This window comes from Peromyscus maniculatus, chromosome 1 (assembly GCF_049852395.1).
Source record: "Peromyscus maniculatus bairdii isolate BWxNUB_F1_BW_parent chromosome 1, HU_Pman_BW_mat_3.1, whole genome shotgun sequence".
In the NCBI taxonomy this organism is placed as follows: domain Eukaryota; kingdom Metazoa; phylum Chordata; class Mammalia; order Rodentia; family Cricetidae; genus Peromyscus; species Peromyscus maniculatus.
This window is the reverse complement of record NC_134852.1, coordinates 3362124-3386028: the sequence shown is the minus strand read 5'-3', so window position 1 is coordinate 3386028 and position 23905 is coordinate 3362124. Positions and strand designations below refer to the sequence as shown.

Sequence of the window (23905 nt, the reverse complement as noted above, 5' to 3'; positions counted from 1 at the left end):
CTCTCTCTCTCTCTCTCTCTCTCACACACACACACACACTCACACACACAGTATTTGAATGGAGCAGCCAACTGAACAAAGTGTATTTCCATGACAATGAGGGAAGTACATCATGGGAAGAGTCCTGGGGCTTTATCGACACATGAAGCATCCTCTTCTTCTATTGGGAACCCTGTGTGTATAAGAATGTGTGCCAGTCCCCATCTTCTTTATGGATTATAATTTACCCTTGTCTTCCTGACTGATCTGGCTCTCTCAGACATGGTTCACTAAGTCTTTGTTCACATACAGGCATCACACAGACAGGTTCTGAAGCTGAGTGCCAAGTATCTTCTGCTGATTCTATCTGGAGTCCAGGATATAGAGAAGCCTCTGCTTCAATGGCTGCAAATGGCCTTCCTGGATTGTAGGTCTTTTCCAGTCTGTATGAGTTGAAGGAATACACACTCCTTTAGCAAAAGGTGAAGGACTGTGAGGAAGTGACAAGATAAAGGCTGCTTGGATGTTTAGAGTAACACAGAGAAGTGAGTACAGAGTCAGTGGGAGTAGTTACATCTGGGCATTTTGCACAGGGCATCATAATTCAAGAGAGGCTGCAGGTGTTGACTGCAAATTGGCTGTTCTGGTTGACATTTGGAGTTGGGTTATAAAATGAGGTCCCGAGTTTGCAAGAACTTAGTATGTAGCTCATTATGTAGTTTTCTGGTACAGTATAATCTTTATGAAAAGCTGCATCGAATGTGAATAATTTGAATTTCTTCAGAATAAAACATATAAGAAAAGAACACATGACAATTTCGAGAATGGTCTCAAGGGCTTCAGAAACAAAACACTATATTATCACAAATTTGTTGTAATGAATGTCAAATTTAAAAATGTTTAATATTTACATGTATAACTCTTGAAACTGTTCATCAACATATGTAATTGACAGCAGAAATATTTTTTTTGGAATAATCTAGTGGTCAAATTAATAAAATACGTGAATGATCCAAGTGGAAAATTCCCAAATTAGCATTTCATCAGTAAATGAAATCAATAACACAAAAGTAATAATGAATGTAAGAGGAGAACTCAAATTGCAGGCTATATTCCAACATGAATAAGAGGATTGATGCAAAATTCATTTAGCCTAATATGATTACTTAAAGAAATAATAGCTTATGGGATCAAATGCCAAATTATGATTTCATATGTGAGTTTTCAGAGAGTGGAGAACAATTATACATCAAAACTCTTTAATTTAAGAAATATGGGAGCTAGGTTTTAAGGTTTGTTCTTCTAGCATATGTTGTGTCCCTAATGTGATGAAGTGAGTTCCTTTCTGGTCTTAATAGTATGATGTAGCACTTGGGAACAAAGATGATGCCTAGGAGTGATGTTCTAGAAGCCAAGGTAGAGAGGACTTCCATAGCCACCATGACCTTCCCCTTGGTGCTATGGTAGACAGAGAGGAAGCTGACCCAGACACCGCAGAACACCAGCATGCCGAAAGCCAGGAACTTGGCTTAATTGAATGTGTCAGGCAGATTCCTGGACAAAAAAGCTATGAGGTAACTCCCTATAGCCAGTGTCCCCAGGTATCCCAGGATGCAGTAAAGGCAATAGCTGAGCCTTTGTTGCAAATGATGATGGTGTGTCCATGTTCTGAAAGGACATCTTTGTCAATAAATGGAGGAGAGGTTGCCATCCAGATTCCAGAGAGAACAACTTGCAGCAGGGTGCAGATAGGAATGATGAAATAAGGGGCCCTTGCAATCAGCAGCCACCTCCTTATTCTCCCTGAAGTAGTGATCTTGAAGGCTTTAAGTACAGTGAGAGTTTTGGCCATCACAGTGGAAAGAGCCTTAGTGAACAGAAGTCCAAATATGTTCTTCTGTAGGATACAGGTGACTGTGTTAGGATGGCCAATGTAAAGCAAGGGACAGAGAAAACAGAGGAGGAGAGTGATGAACAGGACATAACTGAGATGCCGGTTATTGGCCTTGACTATAGGAATGTCTCTGTGTTTCAGAAACACCCCAAGAACAACAGCTGTGAGTGAGGAGAAGCCCAGGGACATGATGCTGAATATCTTCCCCAAGGGATCTTCATAGGGCAGAAATGTCACAGTCTTATGTTTGCAGCGGCTCTTCTCAGTATTTGCATAGTGTGTTTCTGGACACTTCATACACTGATCCACATCTGGCAGAAATGCAGGTGGTTATGAATGCATACTCAGGTTCCCCCTTTTATTCTAAGTCACTTACCTGCTCGAGAATATTGCAATGATATCTGAACCACTTTGCTTTGTTTCAGATACAAATACAGAAGGATTAAACTCAATTTGCCTTCTACTTCATGCTGACAGAAATTAAGCAGCACCCATGCTTTCTCTGTTGTTACTCCTATGGTATCCTCTCCTGGAGTGACATTGCTGTATCTGTTTTACAAGAATACAGAACTACTCATGTATTCTTATGTCTTTATGGTCAAGTATTTGAACTCTCTGTTCCTGATATCTTATCAATTTACTCTTGGCTTATGATATATGCTTATGGATTTTCTGCTATACTTTCAATGTCTTAATAATGTCCATATTTCTATACACTTTTAATTTTTGATATATATATATATTTAATCTCTTTATATCATCACATTACCATTCACACTCCCTATTTAATATATTCTGATCACGATTTTGCACTCCCCCAACTCCTCTCAGATTCTCCCCATCTCCATGTCCACCCATTTCCACACCCTGTCTTTCTCTCTTTTTTAAAAAAAGATAAAACAAAATCACAACAAACCAAACCAAACAACAATTAAATACTCACTCTGTCACACATGCACACACAAACCCCAAAAGCATAAAACACAAAGTTGGAAATCAAAGTATAAAGGAAAAGTCCATTAAGGCCAGAAGAAAATAGAGGAAAAAATGTCTATTCATCTCCATATTTTGGCCCACTATTATGGCAGCTTTAATGGAGGCCAGACTGGTCCTAGGGACCCCAGGATTCCCAACAGCTCCAGGCTACCCTATCTCCCCTGGGCTCCATATTCCAGCCCACAACTTCAGCAGAAGACTTCTGCTTCACCAATGGCCAGGTTGGTTCTAGGGACCCTAGCATTCCCTTCACTCAGATCCATTATCCAGCAAACAGCTCTGGCAGTTCCTAGGAACCACAGGTCAGGCTCTGCCGGTGCTGGCTAACACTCCTTAAAGCATGTCCTGTAGCCCAAGACTGTACTCCCTCCTCTGGGCTCCATAATCCAGTCCACACCTTAGGCAGAAGACTTCTGTTTTACCTCAGGCCAGGCTGGTTCTAGAGTCCCAAGGGAAGACACTGCCCACTACTAGCCAACACTCACCAAAGCTGCCCCACCAGCCCCCACTGCACACCATCTGTATTCCCTATCCCAGCCTGCAACCTCTGCAGAAAACTTCTGCCTTATTGGAGCCTATGCAATACTAGGAATCCCATATAGTAAGCAGATACCCAGAACACAAGAGGCCACTTAGGTTATTGGAACACAGAGGCCAGATTGATATTCAAATCCCAGAGGTCTTGTAGGCCACAAAACCCCACTGGAGATACCCTATAAACTGCCTAGTCACCAGAATCCCTGGCCACTTAGGCCAGAAGACCAAAGAGGAAACAGAATCCAATCCAAGAAACAAAACACCCATTCAATAGACAGTCAGGAATAAACATCTAAAGATGTATAATGAGTACAAACCTAGATGCCTAAATGCCAATATAAGAATACAATCAACAACAGAAAGGGCAATATGGCATCACCGAGCCCAGCTACCCTATAACAGAAAGACCTGAACATTCAAACAGTGCTGAAGTACAAGAAAACAACCTTAAAAACAACTTTATGAAGATGATAGAGGGAATGAAAAAATCCCTTGACGAAATTGAGGAAAAGAAAATAAAAAAACTGGAGGAAATTGATAAATTCTTTAAAGAATGTCAAAGAAGACAGGAAAATACAAACAAGCAGGTGACAGAAACTACTTAAGACCTGAAAATGGAAGAGAAGCAATAAAGAAAACACAGAAGGAGGAAATTCTGGAAATAAAAAATCTGGGTAAGTGAACAGGAACTACACATGCAAGCATCACCAACAGAATTCAAGAGAGGGAAGAGAGAATTTCAAGTGATGAAGATACAATACAAGAAATATATTCCTTGGTCAAAGGAAATGTTAAATCTAAAAATTCCTAACATAAAACATCCAGGAAATTTGGGAATCTATGTAAACACCAAACTAAGAATAATAATAATAGAATAAGAATACCAGCTTAAATGGTTAGAAAATAAATTCAAGAAATTCTTAGAAGAAAATTTTCCTAACCTAAGGAAGGACATGTCTATACAGGTACAAGAAGCCTACAGAACACCAAAGAGATTGGACCAGAAAAAATATCTCCAAGCTATATAATTATCAAACCCTAAACATACAGAACAATGTTCTAATACAACTATTAGAAGCCCAAAAAGAAAAAAAAAACAAATAACATATAAAGGCCCACTCATTAGAATACAACCAACTTCTTAATGGAGACTTTGAAAACCAGAAGAGTCAGGAGAGACGTTATGTAGAGTCTAAGAGAACACTGATGCCAGCCCAGACCACTATATCCAGCGAAATTCCCAATCAGCTTAGATGGAGAAAACCAGATATTTCATGACAAAGTCACAATTAAATAATATCTACCCACAAATCCAGCCCTAGAGAAGGTACAGGAAGCAAAACGCCAACCAAAACTCCAAGGAGGTTAACTACATCCACTACATTATGTCAATAGATAATCTCATACCAACAAAAAACAAAAGAACAGAAACACACAGACACAGACAGACACAGACACAGGCACACACACACACACACACACACACACACACACACACACACACACACACTCTAAATCCACCACCACCATGAAAACAGGAATTAACAATCATTGATCATTAATATTTTTAATATTAATGGACTCAATTTCCCAATAAAAAGACATAGGTAAGAGAATGAATATGAAAACAGAATCTATCGTTTTGCTGCATACAAGAAACACACCAAACCCCAAATACAGACATTAACTCTGAGTAAAATGTTGGAAAAAGGTGCTTACATAAAAAGTGGAGAGATCTCATACCAGCGACTTTACAGTTCATTGAAAGCTTTAGTACAAAAAGAAGCAACAACACCCAAGAAGAGAAGATGGCAAAAATAATCAAATTGCAGGCTGAAATCAATAAAATAGAAACTAAGAGAAGAATACAGGGATTCAATGTAACACAGAGTTGGTTTTTGAGAAAATCAACAAAATAGATATACTGCCATCCAAACAAATTAAAAGGCAGAGAGGTAATACCCAAATTAACAAAATCAGAAATGACAAGGGGAGGGCATAACAACAGACACCAAGGAAATTCAAAGAATCACTAGGTCATACTGTACTCAAAAAAAAATTGGAAAATCTAATAGACATGGATATTTTTTCTAGATAGATGCAACTTAGTAAAATTAAATCAAGATCACATGAGAAAAGGAAGAAACAAGTGCTAGAGAGGACCACAGAAATCCACAGAGATACGCCCACAATAGACTGCTGGCAATGTTCGAGAGACGGTCTGAACTGACCTACTCTGGTGATGGGATGGCCAAACACCCTAATAGTCATGCTAGAAACCCCATCCAACAACTGAGGGATCTGGATGCAGAGATCCATGGCTACTCCATGGGTGGAGCGCCAGGAGTCTAATTAGTGAGAAAGAGGAGGGTTTATATGAGCGAGAATTGTTGAAACCAAGGTTGGATAAAGCACAGGGGCAAATAGCTAAATGAATGGAAACACATGAACTATGAACCAAAGGCTGAGGGGCCCCCAACTGGATTAGGCCCTCTGAATAGGTGAGACAGTTGATTGGCTTGATCTGTTTGGGAGGCATCTAGGCAGTGGTACCAGGTCCTGGGCTCATTGCATGAGTTAGCTGTTTGAAACCTGGGACTTATACAGGGACGTTTGGCTCAGTCTGGGAGGAGAGGACAGGACCTGCCTGGACTAAGTCTACCAGGTCAATCTCAGTGCTCAGGGGAGGCTTTGCCCTCGAGAAGTTGGGAATGGGGGGGTAGGCTAGGGGGAAGAGAAGGGTGCAGGAGGTGGGAGAACAAGGGAATCCATGTCTGATATGTAGAACTGAATGGTATTGTAAAATAAAATAAAATGAAAAACAAAGACCAGATAAACAATTTAAATAATCTATAACCTTTAAGGAAATAGAAGTAGTCATTAAAACTCTCCCAAGCAAAAAAAAAAAAAAAAAAAGCACAGTGCCAGACCTTGAAGAAGAGCTTATACCAACATACCTCACATTATACCACAAATTAGAAACAGAAGGAAAATTGCTGAATTCATTTTCTGAGCTCATGGTCACTCTGATATCCAAAACATGAAAAGAGTCAAGAAAGAAAGAGAATAAAAGACGAACTTTCCTTTTGAATTCAGGTGCAAATACAATAAAATTCTTGCAAATAGAATCCAAGAACATATCAAAAGAATCATCAATCACAATCAAGTAGGCTTCATCTCAGAGATTAAGCGATCTTTCTACATATGCAAATCAATAAATATAATCACCATATAAACAAACTGAAAGAAAGAAAATTGTATGTGATTATCTCATTGGATCCTGAAAAGTCCTTTGGCAAAATCCAACACCCTTCATAAGAAAAGTCTGGGAGAGATTAGGGATACAAGGAGCAAACTTAATCTTCACAAAGGCAATTTACATCAAGTCTGTAGCCAACATCAAAATAAATGGAGAGAAATTCATGAAATTCCACTAAATTCAGGAACAAGACAAAGTTGTGTACTTCCTCTGTAACTACTCAGTATAGTACTTGAAGTTCTAGCTAGAGCAATAAGACAACTGAAGGAGATAAAGGACATACAAATTGAAAAGGAAGACTTGGAAGTATCAGTATTTGCAGATGATATGACAGTATACATAATTGATGCCAAAATTCTGCCAGGGACCTCCTCGAGCTGATAAACCCTTTAGGATTGTGGCTGGGAACAAGTTTCATTAAAAAATTCAGTAGCTCTCCTTTTTACAAATTACAAAGTGTTTGAGAAAGAAATCAGGGAAACAACACCCTTCACTATAGCCATAAACCATATAAAATCTTTTGGGGAAACACTAACCCAGCAAGTGAAAGACTTGCATAACATGAAATTCAAGTGTTTGAAGAACAAAATGAAGACTATCTAAGAAGATGGAAAGATTTCTTATGCTCATGGTTCAGTATGTTCAACATAGGAAAACATAGCCATTTTACCAAAAGCAATCCATGTCAAAATTGCAACACAATCTCAGTCTTTACAGAGTTGAAAAGATAAGACTCAATTTCATATGGCAAAGCAAAAGACCGGGATAGGTAAAACAATCTTGTACAATAAATGAACTGCTGGAGGTATCACCATCCCTGATTTAAACCTGTACTACAGAACTATAGTAGTAAACCCCATAAAGTATTGGCATAAAAACAGATAGGTTGATCAATGGAATCTAATGGAAGACCCAGACATAAATGCACACTCCTATGGATACCTTAATTTTGATAAAGAAGCCAGAGAGACACAATGGAAAAAGAAAACATTGTTCACAAATGGTACTTATTTCACTGGATGTCTGTGTGTGAAAGAACACAAATAGATTTATAGTCATTATCCTGCATAGAACTCAAATGAATCAGACCTCAACATAAAAGCAGATTCACTGTAAAAGAAAACAATTTCACTGAACTTAACAGAAGAGGAAGTGGGGAGTATCCTTGAAGCCACTCGCACAGGAGGTGACTTCTTGAACAGAGAACCCATACCACAAGCCCTAAGATCAATAACTAATATATGGGATCTAATAAAACTGAAAAGCTACTCTAAGGCAAAGATACCATATATAAGAGAAATGGCAATCTACAGATGGCAAAAGGTTTTCACCAACTCTACATCAAACAGAGGGTAAATATCCAAATGATATAAAGAACTAAAGAAACTAGACATCAACAAACCAAATAGGCAAATGAAAAGATGAGGTCTGAAAGTAAACAGAGAATTCTCAATAGAGGAAAGCAAAATGGCTGAGAAACATCCAAAAAATGTTTAACATTCTTAGCCATCATGGAAATGCAAATCAAAAAGATTTCGAGATTCCATCTTACACCAGTCAGAATGGCTATGATCAATCACACAAGTGCCTACTTATGCTAGTGAAGACACAGAGCAAGGAGAACACACTTCCATGCTGGTGGGAGTGAAAATTTATACAGCCACTATAAAATCAATATAGTGATTCTTCAGAAAATTGGGAACTGATCTACCTCAAGACCCAGATATACCACTCTTGGGCATAAACCCAAAGGATCCTCCATCCTCCCATAAATAAACTTGCTCAACCCTGATCACAACAGTGTTGTTCATAATAGCTAGACACTGGAAAACCTCTATATATATCTTAACCAAAGACTGAATAAAGAAAATGTGGCACATTTACACAACGTAGTATTATTCATCTGTTAGAAAAAAATGACATCATGAAATTTGTTGGTAAATGGACAGAGCTAGGAAAAAAACCCATGCTTTGTGTGGTAATCCAGAACCAGAAAGACAAACATGATATGTACTCACTTATAAGTGGAAATTAGCTGTTAAGGATAATCACACTGCAATCCCCAGACACACAGAGGCTAAGTAACAAGAAGAGTTCTAGAGGTGACAAATTGATCTTCCTGGGAAAGGGAAATGTAATTGATTTTTGTGGGTGTTCTGGGTGCAGGTGGAGATGAGAATGGGAGGGATGAGGTGCAGAGTGGGGGACACAGGAAGAGAGTAGGAGGAGAGACTATTGGAATAGGTGGATATATAGGGAAGTATGTGGAAATCTGGTGCAGTGGAGACTTTCTTGAAGCTATGAGGGTAACCCTTGAGAGGATACCTAGTAATGTAGGATATGGAGTGTGGGGCATTTACCCACCAACCCCACAGCTCCCCAGAGTTTTCTTGAGTGTGAGCAGCAGGAAATATTAGATAGAAGGATTTATTGCGGAGAATCTTGTGGAGATAAACAGATAGAAAATAAAGGATAGCCTCGAGAAGGCCTGGAACCTTTTCCAATGAGCCCTGACTGTCTCTGGACCAGGGTTTTATAGAGACACCAAGGGGCGCAGCAGCACAGGAAAGTGCAGACCATCTCAGACACATGCATTCAGGCCCGTGGTCCTAATCATCCTCTATGTGGACCTGCTGGGTAAAGCCACGAGGAACCCGAAAACAGGTTCCCACAATGGAGCCTAACCCATGCATCTTATTTCACCAGGCTAGGCTCTCATTGTTGGGAATTGGACACCAATCAGCAACCAAACTTTTCATCAACAACCTACCCTGTCAACAAGCTGTGCTGGGGTAATGGTGACTCAAAGCTTATGGGATGGCCAATCTGTGACTGATCTGTCTTGAGGCTCAAGTCATGAGAAACAACCCATGGTTGACACTGCCTGGATGGCCAGGAACATGAAGCTGAATTCTCAGAGTCTTAGAAGAGAACCACACATTACTTAAAAGAAAAAAGAAATAAAGAAATAAAGAAAAAAGTCAATGAAATGATTTCTAATCATATTCTGATATAATCATTGATTGGTGCCTAGCCCAATTATCATCAGGAAGACCTACTCCAGCAGCTTATGAGATGCAGAGACCCATAGTTAAACTTTATAGGAAGTTTGGTAAACTACACAGAAGAAGAGGAGGAAGGACTATAGGAGCCAGAGAGGTTGAAGTCACTAGGAGAAAATGTCCCAAAGAATCACATAAACAGGACTCATCGTGGCTCACAGAGACTGAAACAGCAATCAGAGATCCTTCATGGGTCTGTGCTAGGCCTTCTGAATACATGCTGTGTTTTTTTAGCTTGGGATTTTTGTGAGACTCATAGCAGTTGGAAGTGGAGGTATCTTTTGCCTGCACATGGGACTCTTTCGTCCTACTGGATTGTCTGGTCCAGCCATGATATGAGAGTTTATGCTAAGTCTTATTATGTTGTTATGCATCTTGTTATGTCTAGTTCAGTTCATATCACTCAGAAGCCTGTCATTTTTGGAAGGAAGCTGAAAAACAGTGGATCTGTGGAAGAAGGGGAGTTTGAGTGGGTGCGTGGAGGGAAGGGTAGGAAGGTTGTGCTCAAGATGTATTGTATAATTTTTAGAATTATCCTAAAATTTAAATAAAGTTAAAAAATAAAGCTATGATAGGCTCACAAGACTATGGGTGTAAGGGAGTAAACTCCGGTGGTTTGAACGAAAATGTCCCCCCTTACATCACATATTTGTATGACTTGCCCCCAGTTAGTGGAGCTATTTGAAAATAGGATTAGGAGATGTGGACCTTTTGAGACAGGGCTGTTGCTGTAGAAAGTTTTTAAGGTTCTTGTCATTCACAGTATATCTCCCTGTCTCCGACTTGTGGATCAGTATGTGAAGTCTCAATTGTTCCTGTTGTCATGCTGTCTTAGTTAAATTTCTACTGTTGTGACGAGATATCATAACCAAGACAACTAATAAAAGAAAGAATTTAACCTGCAGGCTCACAGTTCCAGATGGAGAACATGGCAAGCTGCAGGATGGAAGGATGGAGCTGGAAAAATAGCTGAGAGCTAACATCTGATCTATAGGCATGATGAGAGAGAGAGAGAGAGAGAGAGAGAGAGAGAGAGAGAGAGAGAGAGAGAGAGAGAATTGGGGATGAAGCAGGCTTTAAAGCACCATTTCTACCCTCAATAACAGACCTCCTTAAATAAGGCCACATTTCTTAATACTTCCCCAACAGTTTCACAACTGTAGACCAAGTATTCAAATGTATGAACCTATGGGGGCCATTCTCACTTAACCTACCACACATGCTTCTCTTCTGCCCTCATGGACTCTTAACAGTCATAAATAGTTCGCTAATTAAATATCTTCTTTCATAAGTTGCTTGGTCATGGTGCCTTTTCATAGAAGTAGAAAAGAAACTAAGACAAAGTTTATTATGAAATGAATTATACAGCACTGGTGTGGGAAGAGTGATTTTCTGTAGGCATTCATGCTCACATTGGTTCAAGAATACAAAGCAGGTATGAATTTTAAATCAAGAATGTGTTATTTCAGTGGGAAAAATGAATTTCAATGTGTTGTTTTCTAACAGTTGGAAGGAAGAGGATTGTCTTTACAGATGTGAACTGATTGCAGTTCACTTATAGATATTTTTCCTTTGCTTGGACATTGCAGATGTGGAGAGCTGTGATGTTTTCTGCATGATTGACATGTACCCGTCTCATTGGAAAACTCATTCTCTGTGTATTGCTTCCAGTCATAGCAACAGGCAGCCTCCCCCTCTCAGTGGGTTTTCCTGAATCAAGGATGACATCTCTCACTGCATACAGACCGAGGATCTTAGAATAATAAAATGAATGTTAGCAAAGGGTCATGTTTTATGGAACCTCCAGTAGAATGTTTTTGAATATAGAATTATCAATTTATTTATGTTGATATTTCTAAATGCAGATAGTTGAACTTTTTATTGCTAAGGTGAGTCATTCAGAGGCCCATGTAGTAAAAGCTTGACCCTAATAACATCACTGTGTTGAAAAATTGTTGAAAGATTATGAGATGAGGCATAAAAGTAAGAATTTAGGTCCTTGTTTGCATGTCTTGTTGAAATTACAAACCTATTGTCTCTTGACTCCTGGATAGAAAGGAAAATAAATTTTTTTCTTTCATGGTAAGTATTCATCTTGTCTTCCACGGTAGTGGTTCATCTTAGAATCACCGTGGAAACCAATCTAAGAGAACTACTGTGAAAGGTTTTCTACATTAGGTTACTGCTGTGTGATGTCCTGTATGTTGTGAATATATGTTGCTATGATTGATTGATAAATGAAACACTGATTGGCCAGTAGCCAGGCAGGAAGTATAGGAGAGGTGGGACAAACAGAGAAGAGCAGCTGGGAGGTGGCAGCCAAGGAGAGATGCCAGCCTGCTGTCCAGGGAGCAACATGTAAAGGCAAAAGGTAAAGCCACAGAACACATGGCAACATATAGATTAACAGAAATGGGCTGAGTTCAGTGTAAGAGCTAGTCAATGGTAGGCCTGAGCTAATGTTCCTGGAGTTTAATTAATGTAAGTTTCTGAGGGATTATTTTATAAGTGGTTTCAGGGACCATGGTGCTAGGCAGGACTGGAGAAAACTCCAGCTACAGGTTAAATGAGGTAAAAAAAACTCTCTAAAGTGGGTGACCTCAAGTTATTTATTGGTCCTTGTCCCTAATGAATGTAAAGGAAGAAAGAATGATAACAGTGGCATTCAGCTATCTCTGCATCCTGACGGTTGATGCAATGTGAACAGCTATCTCTACAACCTAAAAATATGACTTCCTGCAGTGAGTGAGTATACCTTCAAACTGTGACCCAAGGAAAACCTCCTATACTGCAAAGAGCAAAACAAACAAGTAACACATTTAAATATTCTCATCATGCTTTTCTGTCTTGACAGGGGCCTAGAAGCAAAAGGCCAACTGACCATTGACTGAAACCTTTCAAGATGGGTCCAAAATAAATCTTTTGTCAGATGATCTATGACAATGATGAAAGTCATCCTAAAAGAGATACAGTATATAGTATATTAAATAAATGGTCAGATTGGAAAATAAATACTTCATTCAGAAAATTATATATGAAGACAGTTCTCTATATTGGTGGTCATTATGTGTTTATAAATTGGTCCTGTGTGGGCAGGAAAGGGTCATAACACACAGAAATACATGTTTTGAAATTTATATACAGGTCAAAATAATGGAGTAAGATGAAACTCACCTCTGTTAATCCTGTGGCCCACTGTATTATATAAGAAGATAAGGACAATTTCTGGCCCTCTGGAGCATTTGGAGAAAATGTTCCTACATTTGCATTTATCCCAAGACCTTTTAGGAAATTTCAAAAATTAAGAATGTCATATTCTGCATGTGATTTTCTTTTCCAATCCAGGACTACCTGGTCTCCAGCATGATTGATGGGTTTAGTGTTCTTTAGAAAAGGGCTCATCTGGAAGAGATGCATGCTCTTACGTTACATAAACTCCAGAGATGTACAACAGAGGCAGAATTAGGCAGCATCTCTTCTTGATTTTAATCCCTATTGTGAAAAACACCTTTAACATAGGTATCACTCATATCAATCAAATTATACCCAAGGATATTGGAAACATCATTATGGTTCTAAAATATTCCAATCAGTTCTATTAGAAATCTTAGAACCCAGCACTCCTAAGTCATATATGCACATGGAGAAAACTCCCACCTTCTTTCAAAATATATTCATACCTGGGCCTGAGAGATGTCTCTGAGGTTAAGAGCACCAACTGCTCTTAGAGAGGACTGGGGTTCAATTCCAAGAACCCACATGGCAGCTCACAACTGTCTGTAACTCCAGTGCCAGGGGACCTGACCCCCTCACCCAGATATACATGCAGTCAAAACACTAATCTTCATAAAACAAAATAAATAAAATAAAAAAGAGTATTTAATCACATCAATTAAGTTTTGAAAATATTTAGATTTTCACTATGTGAAATGAATGATTTTATGAGTGTTCATTTATGTAACATAAGCATTTTAGAAGTATCCATGTCCATTATGACAATTCTCTGTGTCTTTTCTGCTGTGTGAAATCTCTGGGGTTAATGGAATTTTATTATTGAAAAATATTGTATGACCATTTGCAATACAACTACATATGGAAGATAAGCAGACTCCTCCTTGCACAGTCTCTGTCATAGATTTTGACAAAATAATCTAAACTATGCATTGTCTAGTTTTAGCACATTTATAAACCCTTAGAGTGGCATGTTGCTAATGTTATAATAGTACAGAGTTCCCTTACCTGCCATGGGAAGAATACCATCTCTTTTTCTTTTCCAGGTGTTTGAAATTGTACTTGGTTGAGAGTCATCTCATGTAGACTGTGGGCCACAGCATACACTGCATTGTACACATTGTAACTCTCTTCACTCATGGCCATATCAAACCTTTTCCCTGGCAAGAATCCCAAGGAGGCATACACAGACAGTTATGCACAATTTTACAGTCTTCCCTCCAAAAGGAGCAATTGAAGAATGAATGCTACAATTATGAAGATAAATGTCTTGTGGGTATTTGTAAGGATTGGCTGTCTGGATAAAATCTGTAAAATTAATGATCTTCTTCTTATGGTGTGAAAAATAAGGGTCCCATGCAATGTGTCTAACAGGAAAAAGTTATCAAATTTGAAATGATCCAAGTGTGAGTTCAGGACCCAGACTTTCCATGTGAGTAACTTCTGCTTTATATTTACTATTAAGATCAACAGAGAATCAGTGTCCCCATAAATAATAATCACATTTGCTGATGATTCTAGGATTTGCACCTGATTTTTCCAGGGTGTGGTCAGAAATGAACCTCTGATAGCTAGGATTATTTCCACAAATGCTATGCAGACTCCCCTTTCTCCAGCTCACTTCTAAAATCTGATAGAATCTGGGCACCTTTGTCATCATCTATGATGAACAGCCCAACCCAGTTCCAGTGGAAATTAATCATCAATGATACAATGCCAAGTGTCAGATATGTGTCCTTAGGGGCCACCTGGTACAGGGAAGAAAACCTTTGTTCACTCAGGGTAGCATCAAAGGGCCCAAAAGTAAGCTGTAGGGAGAAACAATCAGAAAGAAGAAAATTGTCATAAAAATCAACTCAAATGCACAGCAATGGTTTGAATGATTTAGGGCAATCCTGATTTGAAGTTCAAATCTCTCTTCCTATGGGTTTATGAGAACATACAATGATGTTCTTCTGTCAGCTCAGCAGCTGCACATGAATCTACTGATACTTTAATTACTGTCTTCAGCCCCACAGTCCCACAGTCACAGCCACTCAGGCTGTAGCTTTGAGGGACTTTCAGTCCCCCGGCCTAGGTACATGGTGGTTGTTCTATGTAAGTTTAAACAAAGATGCTATCATTTTATTTACTAACAAAGACTCAAAAATCAGATGTGAGGGTAAAATCTGTTAAATTAGAGAGACTGAGAAACATCCATCTGACCTTCCTGTTTCACTGGAGACATAGCAATAGACATGTCTCTCCATTTGTCCCAAAGCAAAACAAAGCACGAAATTCTGCATCACTCCCTACCCCTTCCTATGATGTCTCTTTGTCTATATTCCTGATTCATCTGAATGCTCCATGGCTAATTCTATTCAACTAGTTGCAGGCTGAGATCCCTGAACCAGGGTTAATTTTACTTAATTAATGTACAGATACTACAGTGTGATTGAGGTCCTGCAGAATTATAGACAATATTCAGAGGTTTAATAGTGGTGTGTCTGCTCTAGCCTTCCTTCTCCTTCTCTCTCTTCTAAGCTACAAAAATATAGATGTGTCATCAACTATGTCAGCTTTATTTCCCTATCCATGAAGAGTTACTCAAGCTTGCCCTCTTTCCCTCACAGACAGCTGAAATGTTACCAAGCTGAGCCGACATCATGTCCTATTCCTGTGGTAATCTGTCCACTTTCATCTCTGGTTTTATTTTTTTAAATTCTTATATACTTATATGGAATGTCTGTTTTCTATTGTGTTTCTCTGTCTCTTAAGAGGTTTAAAGTTTTCATTATAGAGTATATTGACCTCTTTGTTCAGATTTATTACTAGATAATTTTTGAGACTCTTGTGAATGGGAATATGTTTATGAATTTCTTCTCGGTGCATTCGTTATTGATCAATTGGAAAGATATTCATTTGAGCAGTCGATTTTCTTTCTGCCAAAATTGCTGAATCAGTTGATCATTTCTAGATTATTTTCTGTAGAACTTTTGGCATCACAAATATGGGTAGTTTGACTTCTTTTTCTCTTTGTGTCCTCTGACTTCTTTCTCTTGCCTTATTGCTCCAGGTAGTACTGCAACCATAGTTCTGTAAAGGAGTGGGGAGAGTGGGCATCTCTGTTCTTCCTGACTACAGTGGTGTTACTTCATGCTTTTTGCCATGTGAGATCAGGTTGTCTATGGGTTTTGTTCCATGATGCGATGGTAAAAGTTTACTTTGGGTCTTTTGCAGAACAATAAAATAAAATGCAGATGGTATTCCTCCCTTAGTGAACACTACAGCAGCTTCTCTGTAGATCATTGTGCACAGATGGTGAGAGGGTTCCTATTCTGAAAACCACTCAGCTTTAACTAAATATCACCTTGCATCCAGTTTCCTGTACCTTGAGGAAGATTATTGTGTCTTACCACAACTTTTAATAATAATATAATTTCTGATACCCTGTAATTCTTCTTTAGAAATTGGTTGGTTTTTGAAGTAATCAAATAAGAATAGGTTAAATGTGGATGGGCTTCATATTATTTGGTTTCCTTAATAAATTACAGCCTGTGTCATGGCTTAGATAAAGAATAAAGTGTTGTAACAACAAGGCAAGGGTGTCTAAGATTGTCTGTAGTGGATTCCAAAAGACAATTCTTTCTCCATCCATTTCAGAGGATAAAAGACACAGTGAAACCTTTTTATCCTCAGTGTTCCAGGATCATGAGGTCTATCCATTTTTTGTAAGAAGATACAAATTTTTAATTCTGTGCTACAATCATGCTGGAAAAAGAATACGAGTAAATATTTGGGTGATTTCTTGTAATTTTAAGAATGACGTGCCTTTATACAATTCCTTCAGTATAATATGGGGTATTTGTTGTTGTTGTTGTATTCCTGTTTGGAGTCTGAAATTATCTTTTTAAGTTTAGCTCTCAGAACTCCATAATATGTTCTATGTTCAGTCATATTTATCCTAAAACCAAGTTCATCTATCAGTGTGAGAAGACAAATGTGACTAGCTCCTTGATATCACATGCTCATTTACATACATAAATGAATAGTAACTGTGGTTATATAAGGCTTCAAAGATATCAAGAAAGCAAGCAATTTTATCATGGAAAGGTTGATTGTTTCATGATATACACACATATTTTAGGGGTTGTGTATTTTTGTGTTTGATTTTATCCTTTTATTAGAAAATTTAAATGTATATAATGATGAATTAAAATCAAACTCATCAACATAGAAATGAAACTACCCCTCTACAGGCTAGCTATGGTAACAACTGGTAAGGCAGGATATGCCTTATCTGCAGCAGTGGCATAAATGTTCTATTGGTAACCAACTACTTTCTTATTGGATTCAAGGTGTGCTCAGTAAACAGAAATGCATGCCTGGTGATAGACTCTGGCCAAGATCCCCAAGGGCAAATCACTCCTATTAATTATCTAAGTGAACACAGTATCAAACAGTCCTCTAAATTCATATCTCCACATTTCCTGCTTATTGCATCTCTAGACATCATTAGCGAAGCACATTTGTGCAGTGGAGAGTCGTTAACACAGATGCCCTAAGTCATCAGAGTGCAGAGAGTGAGTATCAGTAGAATGGTCAGTCACATTTGGAAAAATATATCAACCCACTGACATAGGCTCAGGGACCACCATGACGGAAGATAGGAATAGGTTTTCAAGAATCAGAGGTTATGGACCACCTGATCAAAGCAATATCTTCTGTACAAAATAGGACTGCTGTACTCATGAATTAATACAAACTGTGTTTGCCAGAACAAAGCCTGTAGATGAGCAATGCATTTAACCAAGAATGGAGATGGGAGTGGCTCCTTAATCCCCATGGCTGGGAAGCTACTGAACTGTGACAGCCTCCAGAAGTAGAATCAGTTATTAATAAAGGTATGACACCTGCTAGATCAACCATGTTGTAGTAAATGTCCTCCCAGCCATTAGTATATGGGCAACACATAGGGCACAGTGGCTTACATAAAATACAGAGGTTAAAATGCTGGAGGCGAGGTAAGGGCTGGATCTGGGAGGACTTGGTGGTGAGTATGATGTAAATATGAGAGATTATATATTCAAAAAGTTAATCAAAATATTGTATAAACAGCAAAACCCACAGAACACCACAGCATACAAAATAACATTATTAAATAGAAAGAGAAGTCCATTTGGAGAAAAATTTAAACCTCAATTCTAAGAGAACACCATCAGTAATTTTGAATTTTCCAAAAAAAGATGATATACTTTTCTATTCATCCATATTTTGATTTTCATATAAGGCATAGTTTCTATTTAATAATATTTAATTATAGGATTCATTTCTGCCAGAGATAATTTTCTTATTCGTGAAGTCCTTTAAAGTTTCAAGTCATCATGTTATCCGCTTGCCTGATCTCCCACCCTCCCCTGCTCCAGCTGGACCCTCCCATTTCCCTTTGTTCTCACCCCTCATTCCCTGCCCTCAGCCACTGCCCCCACCCTCAGCTGGCTCATGCAGATCCCACCCACTTCTCCTGTACGGGACAACCATGTGTCTCTCCCTGTCAGCTAGCCTCTCCAAAGCTGTGGGCTGCAGTCTGCCATCCCTTGCCCTACATCATGGGAGTGGGAAGAGGCAGGGTGCCGGGGAAGCTCTCAGGAATCCACAGGGAAGACCCCAGCTTGGACTTCTGGCAGTGATGGAGTGGGTGCCTGGACTGGTCTACTCTGGTAACCGGTCTAGTGAATACCCTAATAGTGATTATAGGACCTTTTCCCAGGGACTAATTGAGGCAGATGCAGGATTCCACAGCCAGGCACCAGGCTGAGCCCCGGGAATCCAGTCGGTGGGAGAGAGGAGGGATTCAGCGGATGGGGGTGGACAGTGAGATCATGATTGGAAGACATGCAGAGACAACCGTCCATATTGGTGGAGACCCATGAATTGTGGACTAGTGGCTTTGGAGCCCCCATGGTACTAGAGTAGGCCCTCTGGATATGGGGGAAACTTGTTTAGCTCGAACTCTTTGGGGGACACCCGGGAGGGGGACTGAGTATTGGTCCCTGGTGCATGGTCAGACTTTTGGGAGCCCAGTGCTTGCTCTGTGGCACTTTGCGCACAGGCATGAGGCCGAGGGTGCCTTGGACCTGCCTCAGCTGGGTGTGCCAGGCTCTGCTGACTCTCCATGGAGACTTTTATTTGGAGGATGTGGGGATAAGCAGTGGCTTGGGAGGGAGGGTCGGGGTGGGAGGAGGGAGGAGGTGGGACCTGTGGATGGTATGTAGGGTTAGTAGAAAAATTCTTAATAAAAAATGGGAAAAATAATTAAATTAAATGTGAAAAGGAGACTGTGGTTTCCTTAATTTTTAAGTAAAAATCCTAATATAACTATTATGTAGTTTAAAACACTTTCCTTTATGAGAGGAATTAGAATTCTCAGAACAGAAAATCTACAAATACAACCACATAAAAGAAAATGAGGCCTAGATGAAAAGCCTTAGAAATGTCCAAACACTCTAATTTTTCTCAAATAAAAAATTCAATAAGTGTTATATGAACACAAGCATTCAGATGCCGTGACTGTTAGTCTGATAGCCAAGATGCTAATTAGTGGGTAGCATGTCCAATATGGACATGTTGGACAAAGTTATTCATGTCTCAAACAAGAAAGAATGAAAAGACACAGTATTTTATCATGCTACTTAATATGACACTTAGAACTTATGAATGACTTGTATCTGGGATTTTCCATTAAATATCTTCAGACTATTGTTTGCAATGAGTGCTGACACCATGGATACTGGAATATTGAGTAATTATATCCTAGGGACTGGAGAAGCAGCTGATGGAGTGATGAAATAATCACGTTCCCTTTGTTTCCCCAACTATAATCATTTGCTAGTTCTAGCGTGGCTTCTAAACTGCCATATTACCTGATCAACTTCTGTTTTTAGTAACAACAGCAGATGTACTAAAAACTTATACCAAAGCCAGCAAGATGTCTCACTGGCAAGAGACACAGACAGACCTGAGGCTCTGAGACCAATTCCAGGATCCCACAGTGACAGGAGAGGATAGATTCTGAGAACTACCCTCTGACTTCCACACTCACACTTTAAGTGTCTGTGTTTACACACAAATGCATGTGTGCACGTACACACACATATACACACAAATTAAAAATTAATAAAAATTTAAAACTAATGCCATATTAAGAGTGTGGCCGGGTGGTGGTGGCGCACGCCTTTAATCCCAGCACTCGGGAGGCAGAGCCAGGCGGATCTCTGTGAGTTCGAGGCCAGCCTGGGCTACCAAGTGAGTTCCAGGAAAGGCGCAAAGCTACACAAGAGAAACCCTGTCTCGAAAAACCAAAAAAAAAAAAAAAAAAAAAAAAAAAAAAAAAAAAGAGTGTGATTTCTTAGTCTTGCAAAAAACACCTACCAGAAAAATTGTCATGTTAAATGATCAAATGTTAACAACAAAAACAACTTGGCATAATTGGGAAAAGAACCTGAATTCTCATTATTTTCTTTTTTACATGACACTCTAGTTTAATCAGAAAAGAAAATTTGATTGTGACGGGAAAAATTAAAATTATTGTTATTTCCACTGGATGAAACTATAATGGTTAGAAAGTCCAAAATTTTTAACTAAACAGTGAATGATGAGCTGAGCAGGTCTGTATGACTTTCAGCAACCTAGGAGATCAACTGCTCCTGAATTCCAGTTGTCTCTCACCAGATTCCCTTCCTCAACCCCATTTCTCTTCACCTTGCTCACCTGACACCCCATTCCTGTCCCCCACCCACATTCCACCCATAAATTCTATTCTATTTCTCCCCCTGAAAGATTCATGCATTTTCCAAGAGCTTTCTTCTATACCTAACCTCTCTGGGTCTATGGATTATAGGTTGGTTATCATTTATCTAATGGCTAATACCCACACATAAGTGAATGCATTCCATATTTATCATGCTGGGCATAGATTATCACACTCAAGGTGTTTCTTTTTTCTAGTTATATGCATTTGCCTGTAATTTCATGATGCCATTTTTGTTTTGTTTTGGTTTTGGAGACAGGGTTTTTCTGTGTATCTCTGGTTGAACTGGAACTTGCTCTGTAGACCTAGCTTTCGTGAACCCACAGAGATCCCTCTGCCTCTGCCTTATGAGTGCTGGGATTAAAGTCATACACCACCATTGCCCAGCTGATGATGTCATTTTTTTAAACAGCAGAGTAACACTCCATTGTGTAAATTTACCACATATTTTCTCATATGAAACACATACACACATATGACTTGAACTCTGAAGGCAGCTACTTGTACTGAGTAAGAAAATCAATAGGAAATGAATGACAAGTGTGGGTAATAAAGGAGAAATCATCAGTAAAGTACACTGGTACACACCTATGAAAACGCCACACTAAATCCCATTGTGTTATGCACTAATTTAAAACTAACAATAATTAGTAGAAAGAAAGCATTATTCTTGATTGCTGTGATCAATACAGATTCAGTTTTGAAACATGAATTTTCTCATTTTCATATGAACATCTACTCCCATCACATCTCTCTATATCCACATCTTACACAGTCTTAGGCAGCTCACCACAGAACTAGGGGGCCATGCATGTGTTAAATGTTGATTTTTAAATATTCCACAAGATCCAGAGAACACCAGCCCTGTGTACCTCATCTCCAGGACTAAATAACATCTCTACCCTCCACACCAAGTAATTGCTCTATGTTTGTGCTGTTTGCTCTGTAGTTCATATCATCTAAAGGTGTTTCCTCAGCCCACACTCATCAATGAGCTTTCCCACTGGCAATGCATATTCTAGAATGCAGCCACAATTATATGAGCATGACAATGGAATAAGAACAGCTTACACATTGAACACAGGCTTTATTCCCAGTTACTAATGGGTTCTAAGCTACTGGACACAGTGCTTCTTTGGAGTCACTACTGGGTTTTGAGATAAGCATGAGCAAATTGATAAAAAAGGATTAAGTTGAAGGAATAGGTCATCAGAAGGAACTGACTTCTGAGAAGGGATACTAGTTGGATATTTGGTCTCTGTGACTGACGTAGCATGGACCATACTGCTCATGATCTTTAAATGGTGGATGCCATACACATGAGAGTGAGTCTCTCTTATTTACACTTGGGAATAGAACACACAGTGTGTCCACATGAACTCTGATTGTCATGGGTCGTTTCAGTTCTTTTCCTTCACATCTAACCATCCATCTTCTTATCCATTCTGCTGAGATCATTTCTAAAGGTGTTCAAACAAATAACTCATTGTCACTGTCCTGGGACCAATCTGCCCAACATTGCTTTCTCCCATGAGCCTCAATACCCAGGGATATGAGTTGATGTCATTGGACCTGAGACTGAGATGTCCTCAGATTGTTTTCCAACCCATGTTTTTACCTCTGCTGTGGACATCAGCTGTAGAGCCCTAGGTCAGAGAATGCTGGACATTTCTCCAGGGTCGTGGAGACTCTCGGAAAGCAAGGTATCTCATCCATGTAAGTATTTTCTTCAGAGGGCAGCAGACATAAAAGCAGATGTGTATACATGGTTATCCATTTGATAACCTGATATGCACCCACAGACCACACTACCGGCTTAGAGATTTGGAGGCAGGACCTGATGCTCCCTCTGCATTTCTTCTTCTGGCTCCTGAACATCCCCCTCCTCATGTCCAACCTCACTCACCCCAAGTGCTTTTGGAGAATGAAGCAGAATGAAGACAAGCCTGGAGAGTTGGTGACAGGTTGTGTCTTTTACCTTATTGCAGTGCAGAGCAGTGAAGTGCAGGTGGACTTGAAAGAGTTTGCCCTGGATGTGCTGTAAGTGTGTTTTCATTTTTCATGTAAATGTCAAGATATATAATGCATAATAGGTGTGTGAATGGGCAGAGCAATGCTGGGAGCTTCTGTCCTTTTGTCCCAATCTTATCTCCAAGGTCTGATGCAAAATACGTTTTGATTTTTAATAATCACTGTTTTCATACTATCAAGGTGTGAGTCTTTAAATTTTTTCCCAATTAGCCTCCATTTACAAGGCAGAAAGCCAAGTAAAAACAGCATTCATTACTTTGTTCTATCATAGGCAGCCTTCCTTTTTACAGGTGCCATTGTGAGGTAGCCAGTGGTGTCCTAAGACAAGAAACTCCAGACTACTACAATGAGTTCAGTAGTCACAAGGTGCATTAAAGTCTCTTCCAGAGTCTGCTAATGTCACATGTATCAGTGTGTGACATTAGTTTCTTGCTAACTATTCTTGTATCTTAAATGAACCCATTTCTATTCATCTATAATTTGCCACGTGGCTCGTGGCTTACCCGTATCTTAACATCTTCTCATGGCGGCAGATGACAGTGTCTCTCTGCCTCAGCCTTCCACTTGCCAGAATTCTCATCTGCTTGTCCTGCTTATACTTCCTGCCTGGCTACTGGCCAATCAGCATTCTATTTATACAGAGCGTTATCCACAGCACTTTCCTTATCTTTTTTTTAAAAGGAAGTTTTTAACTTTCACATAGTAAAATTACATATAACAAAACAGTTATCTAGCAAGAATTACAATTACAATATCTAGTCTATTTGTATTTGGCAAAATTAAAGAAGATACAAAATTAAACTTGTATCAATATCCTATCTATCCTATATTTGTGAGTCTAAGGTTTCATATCTAACTTATCTTTTATCATGACTGAGGAGATTATAACTATCTAGTCTTCAACTCCAGCAAAGGCCTCAGAAGGATATAATATCTGAGAAACAGAAGAAGGGCACAAGCAACTTTTGGGAGTCTTGTGACAGTAGACAGAGACAGCTGGCAGCCCGCATAGTCACCTAATGTTTTTCTGTAAAATTGGGTTATCTGTTTTCTGTCCACAGGCCTAGAGTCTCTCAGTCACTTTTCTCAGTGTGCTGTAGAATGTCTGGCAGTTTCCTCTGTGAAGC

The 23905-nt window shown here is 39.2% G+C and overlaps 1 pseudogene; it reads right to left on the bottom strand.

The window, feature by feature from the left end:
• Positions 1-1259: 1259 nt before the first annotated feature.
• On the bottom strand, positions 1260-22803 carry LOC143272858 (vomeronasal type-2 receptor 116-like; annotated as a pseudogene).
• Positions 22804-23905: the final 1102 nt, after the last annotated feature.